Here is a 9723-nt window from a genome sequence, read left to right as displayed (position 1 = left end):
TCTAATCTTGTAAAGTTTCCGTCAGCACACGGGCAATTACCTTGTAGAATAATTTACTGCTAATTAAAAATCTAGTTCAGCTTTAGTTCTCCTAAAATGAAAGGACATAAAATCAACAAACTGTATAACAGGCTGGTGATCCATCTGTGATTTACCGACCAGATTACCACACATGCAGTGAGGACAAAATCTCACCCCATACCCCACAGCTTTATGCAAAACAAAGAAATGAAGAAAATGAGATATTCCAGTTCAAAAACTCATGCTGATTAATGTTTTTCATAATCACTGGCAATAAGGACTGTTAATTTATCCATTAGTCTTTTCTTTCATTTCTAAACTTATAAAATATTTGTTTCATTTGATGAGCTGACCTGTTGGAAAATATTTCTTAATAGATGGTGACTAATCTGAGGGAATTTCCCTGGCTTAAAGTACTTAAGCTGTGTACATACATCTATTGATGCTTCTGGACACATCTTCAGTGATGTTCCTGGAAACATTGGGTGTTTCGGGTCTTTCAACATCATACAGCCTCCTCCAGGTGACCCAGCCGGGGCTGATCAGACCCCAGCTTGTGTCCAGATGGCTAGCTACTTATGACTCCATGGCTCCCCTCTTTTGAGCCACAGCCATCTTGAGGCCCTCTCTGCCGCATCGGTGGTACTGCGGATGGCTCTCCTCTTCCTCTCTCCCTCGATGCCCAAAATACTGAAGGCTCTAATCAAGGAATGGACTGCAAATCCCCGACAACCAACCTCCACTGGGAGACACCTCGCTCTCCATCCAGCCTGCTGACAGTTGCTGACCAGTCCTGCCTACTTGGAGAGCTTCCTTTCAAAGGTCTCCTCCAAGCTATCTTCCCATGGGACTGTCAGCTCCAGCAGCACCACTTGCTTAGTAGGCTCAGACACTAGGACAATGTCTGGTCGCAGGGTGGTGGCTGCGATATGGTTGGGGAACTTCAGCTGCCCTTCAAGGTCCACCAACAGCTGCCAGTCCCTTGCAGAGGTCAAAATGCCCGCAGATGTTCTTTTGGCAGGTATTGGCTGCTCCCCAGCTCTGACAAAGGCAATGGTCTGCTTGGAGGGTCGGGACCGCTTCGCCCACTCAACTCCTGCGCTGACGGCTTCAGGGATGGTCTTCAGGACCTGATCATGCCTCCACCTGTACCGTCCCTCACCAAGTGCCCTTGCACAGCCGCTGAGGGTATGCTCCAGGGTTCCTCGCTTGGAGCACAGTGGGCACACAGATGACTCTGCCTTGCCCCATGTGTGCAGGTTTGATGGGCTTGGAAGCACGTCGTACACTGCCTGGATGAGAAATTGGATGCGGTGTGGTTCGGCTTTCCAAAGATCAGCCCAGGTCACTTTCCTCTCAACCGCATTCTCCCATCTTGTCCAAGCTCTCTGTTGCTTCATTCCCACCGCCTTGCAGGCTCTCATCTCCTCCACTACTGCTCTCACCTCCTCCTGAACTAGATGGCGCTTTTCCTTCCCTCTGGTGTCCATTTGGGGAGTTGGAAAGGATCCTAGCCCAGCTCGGCCTCGTGTGACCACTCCCACCAGCCTCCTGTGACGCAGCCTCGCCTCTGCCTCCTGAACAGCTTCCTCTGCCCTCCACTTCCTGCCAATCCTCACGTGGATCCCTGCTCTAGCCACCTTCAGGTCACTTGAGTCCCGATACTGTAGCACTTCTCTGGCTCTTGCTACCTTGAATTCTTCCTCCAAGGATTTGAAGGGCAGTTGCAGTTTGTTGTGGTGTCCATAGAGTGCGATGCTGCTCAGGCTCTTTGGCAGCCCCAGCCATCTCCTGAGGTGGTTGCTAACCCTCCTCTCTAAGGTTTCGACTGTCGAGATCGGAACTGAATAGATGAGGAGGGGCCACAGGATTCCGGGAAGAATGCCATGCTGATACACCCAGGCTTTAAACTTCCCAGGTAGGCCAGACTTGTCCACAGATTTCAGCCAGCCATCCAACTCGGTGCAGGTTGCCTGAATGGATGTTGTGTCCCTTAAAGAGCTGTCAAAAACTTTGCCTAAGTTCTTGACTGGCTTTTCTGTGATGGTTGGGATGGCTGTGCCTGCAATGCTGGACCGGAACTTGTTCTCCACCTTCCCTTTCCTCAACACCATCGATCTTGATTTGGCAGGTTTGAAACACATCCGGGCCCACTCCACCAGCTTTTCGAGCCCTTGCAGAATCCACCGGCAGCCTGGGACTGATTCTGTGGTGACTGTGAGGTCATCCATGAATGCCCTGATAGGTGGTTGCCATTGAGCGGAATTCATTCTGGGCCCTCTGGACTCTGGTTCAGCAGACTTAGTGAACATGTTCATGGCTAGGGAGAACAGTGTCACTGAGATAGTGCACCCTGTGATGATGCCGATCTCCACCTTGTGCCAGGTTGATGTAATTGCTCCTGAAGAGACCCTCATCCTGAAGTTGCTGTAATAATCAGCGATAAGGTCTCTGATTCTGCTGGGGATGTGATATTTGGTCAGTGTGAGCTGCACCAGCTTGTGCGGAATGGAGCCATATGCATTTGTCAGGTCGAACCACAACAGTGACAGGTTGCCCTTGTTCTCCCTGGCCTCCCTGATGAGCTGTGTCACCACACCGATATGCTCCAGACAGCCCGGCATCCCTGAAACGCCACCCTTCTAGACTGATGTATCAATATAGGTGTTCTTTGCTAGGTAGGTGCACAGCTGGTTAGAAACAGCACTGAAGAAGATCTTCGCCTCGACACACAGCAGGAAGATGATGCAAAACTGATCTATCGGGGTGGCATTTTCCTCCTTCGGGATCCACACCCCTTCAGCCACTCTCCACTGTTCTGGGATCTTCCCCCTTCTCCAGAAGATTCTCAGGATCTTCCACAGATGCAGCAGGAGTTTGGGGCAGTTCTTGTACACTTTGTACGAGGTGTTGCTTGGTCCTGGAGCCAAGCTTTCCCTTGCTTTGCGGACGATCTCTCTGACTTCCTTTAGTTGCAGCTCTGACCTGTCGAACTGCACATCCGGTTCAGGTGGGTCTATTAGGATGTCGTGCTGTCCCAACTCCTGCTCTCTTTCAGGATCATTATATATCTTCTTCAGATGTTGGTCTATGTCTTCCTGTGAACAGGCCAGTTTCCCACTGCGCTTCTCCCCCAGCATCTCCTTGGTGAACGTGAAGGGGTTGGCGATAAAGGCAGCACGTTTTCGGGCCCTTTCACGACGCCGCCTCCGATGCCACTCTGCCCGGCGGAGGACCCTGATCTTCTTTTGTAGTATGCACATCAGCTGGGCCAAGCCAATGCGCTCCTCTTCTCCTGCCTCCTTGTATTGGGACTTCAGCGCTTTCATCTCCTGCCTGATGTTGTGGATACTCAATGCTCTTTGGTTCTTCGAGTAAGATGTTTTGAAACCTTCCTTCTCCTCTTCTCCGAACCGTTCAGCTGTGATACTAACAATAATTGTTGTCATGGCTTGCAGCTTCCTATCAACCCCTCCCTTCACCGTTGCCTCCAGAATTTGGTTAACATCTTTATCGAACTGCTTCCACAGTGAAGTCATGTTAGCTGCAGGCCATTTGATCCGCCTTCTGTTAGACTTCATGTTAGAGGGATTAGTTTGCAACACTTGGAGGTTCCGGGCACTATGGAGTGACTCCGGGCCTGGCACCTCCTTCATCTCACCAGGTTGGACACCTGCGCGTTGTGCTGCTCCTGCTCCCGCCAAACACTTCATCCTCGCTTGGTGGATCTTCCAGCCGCAATCGTTCTTGCAGATTTTGCCACATGCACACTGCTTCCTCATCGTCGTTTGTTCATTGCCTGGGTCTGATGTCGTTGTGTCCATCCGACTGGGGTGCTCATCCTTCCCCCCCCCCCAGGCACCCCTGGGGGTATCTCTCCCTTAGATTCATCGTAGCTTTTGTGGGGGTCCTCCTCTCCGAGGACACAGATCGGGTCGCCAGCCCGTTCTGCCCCGGTTGCCATCTCTCTGAGCTGTCACTGACTCTCCAGTCGTCACCATTCTTTTCGTGGTTGTCACCCAGTCTGTCCTGCTTGTCACTGATGGACTCAGGGTGTAAGCTGTGTACATACATCTATTGATGCTTCTGGACACGTCTTCAGTGAAGCACAGAAGTTCAATCCTTAAGAAGTAAGCCTTTCTGCTGATTAGTTTGTATCCTAGAAGATTACCAACTCAACTGTCTTCCATCTCAGATGGGTTTGCGAGAAGAATTTTTTTTAAAAATCTATCTTAAACTTGTTTTTTGCAGGCATAAGCAAACAACCTCTTATTTTGTTGCCTCAGCAACTATGGAATTGTTCATTCAGAGAGTTCTCATTCTGGAATAGTTCTGGAACAAATATATCATTTTGTTTGACATTGAAATAAAAAATTAATAAACATAAAATAATCCACCTTCTTGGTCTTTTGTCAGATCACTACTTAATAATGTCAAGAGATCATTGCAAGTAGATTGGGAGGGCAAAAATATAAACTGCTTGAGGAACCCAACAGCTCAGGGAGTGTCTGTGGAGTTAGAAACACAGAAACATAGAAAACCTACAGCACAATACAGGCCCTTTGACCCACAAAGTTGTGCTGAACATGTCCCTACCTTAGAAATCACTGGGCTTACCTATAGCCCTCTATTTTTCCAAGCTCCATGTACCTATCTAAAAGTCTCTTAAAAGACCCTATCGTATCCACCTCCACCACCGTTGCCGGCAACCCATTGCATGCACTCACCATTCTCTGCATAAAAAACCCCTGACATCTCCTCTGTACCTACTCCCCAGCACCTTAAACCTGTGTCCTCTTGTGGCAACCATTTCAGCACTGGGAAAAAGCCTCTGACTATCCACATGATCAATGCCTCTCATCATCTTATACACCTCTATCAAGTCACCTCTTATCATCCGTCACTCCAAGGAGAAAAGGCTGAGTTCACTCAACCTATTCTCATAAGGCATGCTCCCCAATCCAGGCAACATCCTTGTAAATCTCCTCTGAACCTTTTCTATGGCTTCCACATCCTTCCTTTAGCGAGGCGACCAAAACTGAGCCCAGTACTCCAGATGGGGTCTGACCGGGGTCCTATTTAGCTGCAACATTACCTCTCAGCTCTTAAATTCAATTCCACGATTGATGAAGGCCAATACACCGTACACCTTCTTAACCACAGAGTCAACCTGCGCAGCTGCTTTGAGTGTCCTATGGACTCGGACCCCAAGATCCCTCTGATCCTCCACACTGCCAACAGTCTTACCATTAATATTATATTCTGCCATCATATTTGACCTACCAAAATGAACCACTTCACACTTATCTGGGTTGAACTCCATCTGCCACCTCTCAGCCCAGTTTTGCATCCTATCAATGTCCGGCTGTAACCTCCGACAGCCCTCCATACTATTCACAACACCCCCAATCTTTGTGTCATCAGCAACCTTACTAACCCATCCCTCCACTTCCTCATCCAGGTCATTTATAAAAATCACGAAGAGTAAGGGTCCCAGAACAGATCCCTGAGGCACTCCACTGGTGACCGACCTCCATGCAGAATATGACCAGTCTACAACCACTCTTTGCCTTCTGTGGGCAAGCCAGTTCTGGATCAACAAAGCAATGTCCCCTTGGATCCCATGGCTCCTTACTTTCTCAATAAGCCTTGCATGGGGTACCTTATCAAATGCCTTTCTGAAATCCATATACACTACATCTACTGCTCTTCCTCCATCAATGTGTTTAGTCACATCCTCAAAAAATTCAATCAGGCTCATAAGGCACGACCTGCCCTTGACTTATTCTATTGCAATTTGAAACATTAACTATTCTTTTCCTGCACAGACGTTGCCTGAACCAGAGACCTTTTTTGCTCCAGATTTCAACATCAGCAATCCCCTGTGTATAAATTGGAGTCATTTGTCAGCTCACTCTTGTCAGCAAAAGAGCACATTTAGCCAGCACATGTTGTGTAGACATGGGAATACCGGTGATTCCTTGGAATATGTTCCCAAGTTTACTGAGAGAGGCCACGACACACTGAAAATCAAAAAGAAAATCTGCTGATACTGGAAATCTCAGATAATAATCAAAAAAAAATGTGGGAAGCACTCAGCGAGCCAAACACCATTTTTGAAAAGACAATTACAGTTTAGTGTTTTTAATTAAAGATCTCTCATTGGAACAGGGTAAGTAAGTTTCAGTTCAACATGTTTTCCTTTTGTTTTTTAGTTCCAACAAAAGATCTTCTACCCAAATCATTTTCCACAGATGATTCTGGACCCACGAGTGTTTCCAGAATTTCCTCTTTCTAACCTCAAAGGACTGTGTGAGTGATATCTCCTGCAGGACTCTGTTCAATGATGTCTCAGAAACCTTTTGGAGGGACACCCAGGCCCCACTAGCAATGGTACAATAGTAGTGGCAGCTATTCCAGCATCCTTTGATTTTAAGTACAAGACATGCAAAAATGACTTTTAATTTTGGTATTTCATATAGAAGAAAGGTTTTGGTGTATCACTACTTCATGAGTGTTCTTATTTACACTTAACAGTGGAGTGCAGTATTTGTAAACCCAGCTGTGAGGCAGGACAATTTTTCAGTCCCAAGTTTTTCCCTTCTCCTATCCTACAGTGAAAACTGCTGATCACACATTTTATTACAGGATAATTCTGGATCACCCAGTTTTCCATAAAGGCAGTTGCTGCTGCCTAGCAGGTCAGTAAAATCATGTTTTATTGAAGCCCATGTCTCATCTATGTCCAGCTGTTAGGAAATTAGCCAATAGTGCACCTCACTCACCAGAAATGCACTTCATATTAAAACCTTCTGCTTTTCACAAAGTATTTTTTTCAATAACGCAAGGTTCATAATTACTGAAAAATGGAAATTCTGAAAGTAATAGAGTTATAAAGCATGGAAACAGGCCCTTTGGCCCAATGTTTCCATGACAACCAATATGTCTAAGCTACTCACATTTGTCTGTGTTTGGTCCATATCTCTTTGAACCTTTCCTATCCATCAAATCTGTCTAAATTTTTTTAAACATTGTAATTGTACTTGCTTTTACTACATCCTCTGGCAGCTCATTCTTTTCTGCCCATTACCTTCTGTGTCAAAAACTAGCCCCTCCGATCCCCTTTAAATCTTATCCCTCTCACCTTTGAACCTGTGCCTACTATCCTGAGGGAAAAAAACCTATTGTATATGTGCTCTTCATGATTTTATAAATCTCTATAAGGTTACTCCTTAGCCTCCTATTACCCAGGTAAAACAGTCTCAGCCAGCCTGGTTTCTCCTATAAATCAAGCCTTCACACTATTAGATATTGGTAAAAGTTATGCTATTGCTGATCTTCCTTAAAAAATTAAAAAATGATCTCCTTGATATCATTATGATTGACCATCTCTCGATACTGCATTATGATAAACATTGTAGATATTCTCAGTGCTAGTCTGAAAAATTTCAAAGCACTGATGTGAACAACTCGCTGATCTTAACAACCATGAATAGGCTTCATTTGTTGTGTAGAGGATTTCTTGAATATGGTGTCCCCACAAATGCTGATCTTTGGTGGTCACTGCTCCACTGTCGTTATCACTGTCTGCAACAGAAGACTAACTAGTTAGGCAGTCAACTAGTTTCTCAATATGCTCTGTATCCTTTTGTTGGTTGTGCTCTAACAGGATATTTCCAGCCGGCCTAAACTCTAGAAATTGGGGTGGGTGGGTGTGTGTGTGTGTGTGTGTGTGTGTGTGTGTGTGTGTTTGTAGGTTTAGAAATCTATCGCTTCCTCACAAACTCTCTGTCTCCGTCTCTCATAATAACTATTCCACTATTCCGTTGGAATAAACATCCAGCCACTAATTAAAGACTGCTGCATTATTTTCAAGCTGTCCAACCATTTGTTTATATCTGTGGAGAATGGTCCATATACATCCTTATTGTGGCTGGGTTGAGTTGTTCTCCGATCTTGGCAAGTTACTTGCAAATGTTTCATCAGTGTGCGAAGAGGAATCGTCAGTGCACTGCTGATTCAATCAGTGACTATGTCTCTTCACATGGTGACAAAACGTTTGCAAGTAAATTGCCAAGATCGGAGAATAACTCAGCCCAGCCACCGCCCACCTGAGCTGCACATCTTCCAAATTATTTCCAACAGTCTTACTGTGCCCAACGGCATCATTGCTGTTGCTGGGAAGCCTTCCATCAAAAGCAGCTTCTGAGTTCAATAAACTACTTCAGTAGGTTCTGTACTCTTTAGAATATTATCTTTGCTCCTGAGGTGTAAAAGTGTCTTTGAAAACGTACTGCTCTAGCTTAGTCCTGATTTATTGCTGTGAAATAGACCATCATCTGGATGGATCCATTGGCTTATATAAATAAATCATGCTTCATTAATCTGTCATTTCACCCATGTATCAACTGTGAGGAGTGAGGGAATATCTGATATTAATAAACTTGAAGCTGCAGATAACAGTTCTGTAAACTTGAAGCACATACCAACAATCCCCAGCATGAATTTCAGAGGAATATTGTCTTGTACACCTCAGGTTTCCACCAGGGAAGAATGGTAAAGGTCAAAAAGGAATACAATTAAAAACTATAGGCTTAGATATTTGGATTGTTTGCATTATTTCATAGATCATAAAACATAGAACAGTGCAGGTCCTTCAGCACACAATGTTGAGCTGATCTTTTCACTTATTCTAAGATTAATTTAATCCTTCCCTTCCCCACAGTCCTCCATTTCTCTTTCATCCATGTGCCTAAATGTTACCTCTCATACTTCTTCACTCCAAAGAGAATAGCCATCATTCATTCAACATATCTTCAAAAACATAAGACAATAAAGCCATAAGATATAGGAGCAGAAGTAAGCCATTTGGCCCATCGAGTTCGCTCCACCATTAAATCATGAGCTGATCCAATTCTTGCAGTCATCCCCACTCCCCAGTTTTCACCCCATACCCTTTGATGCCCAGGCTAATCAAGAACCTGTCTATCTCTGTCTTAAATGCACCCAATGAATTGGCCTCCACAGCCACTCATGGCAACAAATTCCACAGGTTTACCACCCCCTGACTGAAGTAATTTCTCTGCATCTCTATTCTAAATGGACATCCTTCAATCCTGAAGTCATGCCCTCTTGTCCAAGACTCCCCTATCATGGGAAATAACTTTGCCATATCTAATCTGTTCAGGCCTTTTAACATTCAGAATGTTTCTGTGAGATCACCCCTCATTCTCCTGAACTCCAGGGAATACAGCCCAAGAGTTGCCAGACGTTCCTCATCTGGTAACCCTTCCATTCCTGGAATCATTCTTGTGAATCTTCTCTGAACCCATTCCAATGTCAGTATAACCTTTCTAAAATAAGGAACCCAAAACTGCACACAATACTCCAAGTATGATCTCAAGAGTGCCTTATAGAGCCTCAACATCGCATCACTGCTCTTATATTCTATACCTCTAGAAATGAATGCCAACATTGCATTCACCTTCTTTACCACCGACTCAACCTGGAGGTTCATCTTTAGGGTATCTTGCACAAGGACTCCCAAATCCCTTTGCATCTCTGCATTTTGAATTCTCTTCCCATCTAAATAATAGTCTGCCCATTTATTTCTTCCACCAATGTGCATAACCATACACTTTCCATCATAGTATGTCATTTGCCACTTCTTTGCCCATTCCCCTAAACTATCTAAACCTCTCT

The 9723-nt window shown here is 45.2% G+C and overlaps 1 pseudogene; it reads right to left on the bottom strand.

Moving 5' to 3' along the window:
* Positions 1-553: 553 nt before the first annotated feature.
* Positions 554-3581, bottom strand: LOC134350095 (uncharacterized; annotated as a pseudogene).
* Between the last annotated feature and the right edge of the window lie 6142 nt (positions 3582-9723).

Source organism: Mobula hypostoma, chromosome 8 (genome assembly GCF_963921235.1).
Source record: "Mobula hypostoma chromosome 8, sMobHyp1.1, whole genome shotgun sequence".
Classification (NCBI taxonomy): domain Eukaryota; kingdom Metazoa; phylum Chordata; class Chondrichthyes; order Myliobatiformes; family Myliobatidae; genus Mobula; species Mobula hypostoma.
Note: the sequence above shows the minus strand (reverse complement) of the source record. Positions and strands in the feature narration are given on the sequence as shown.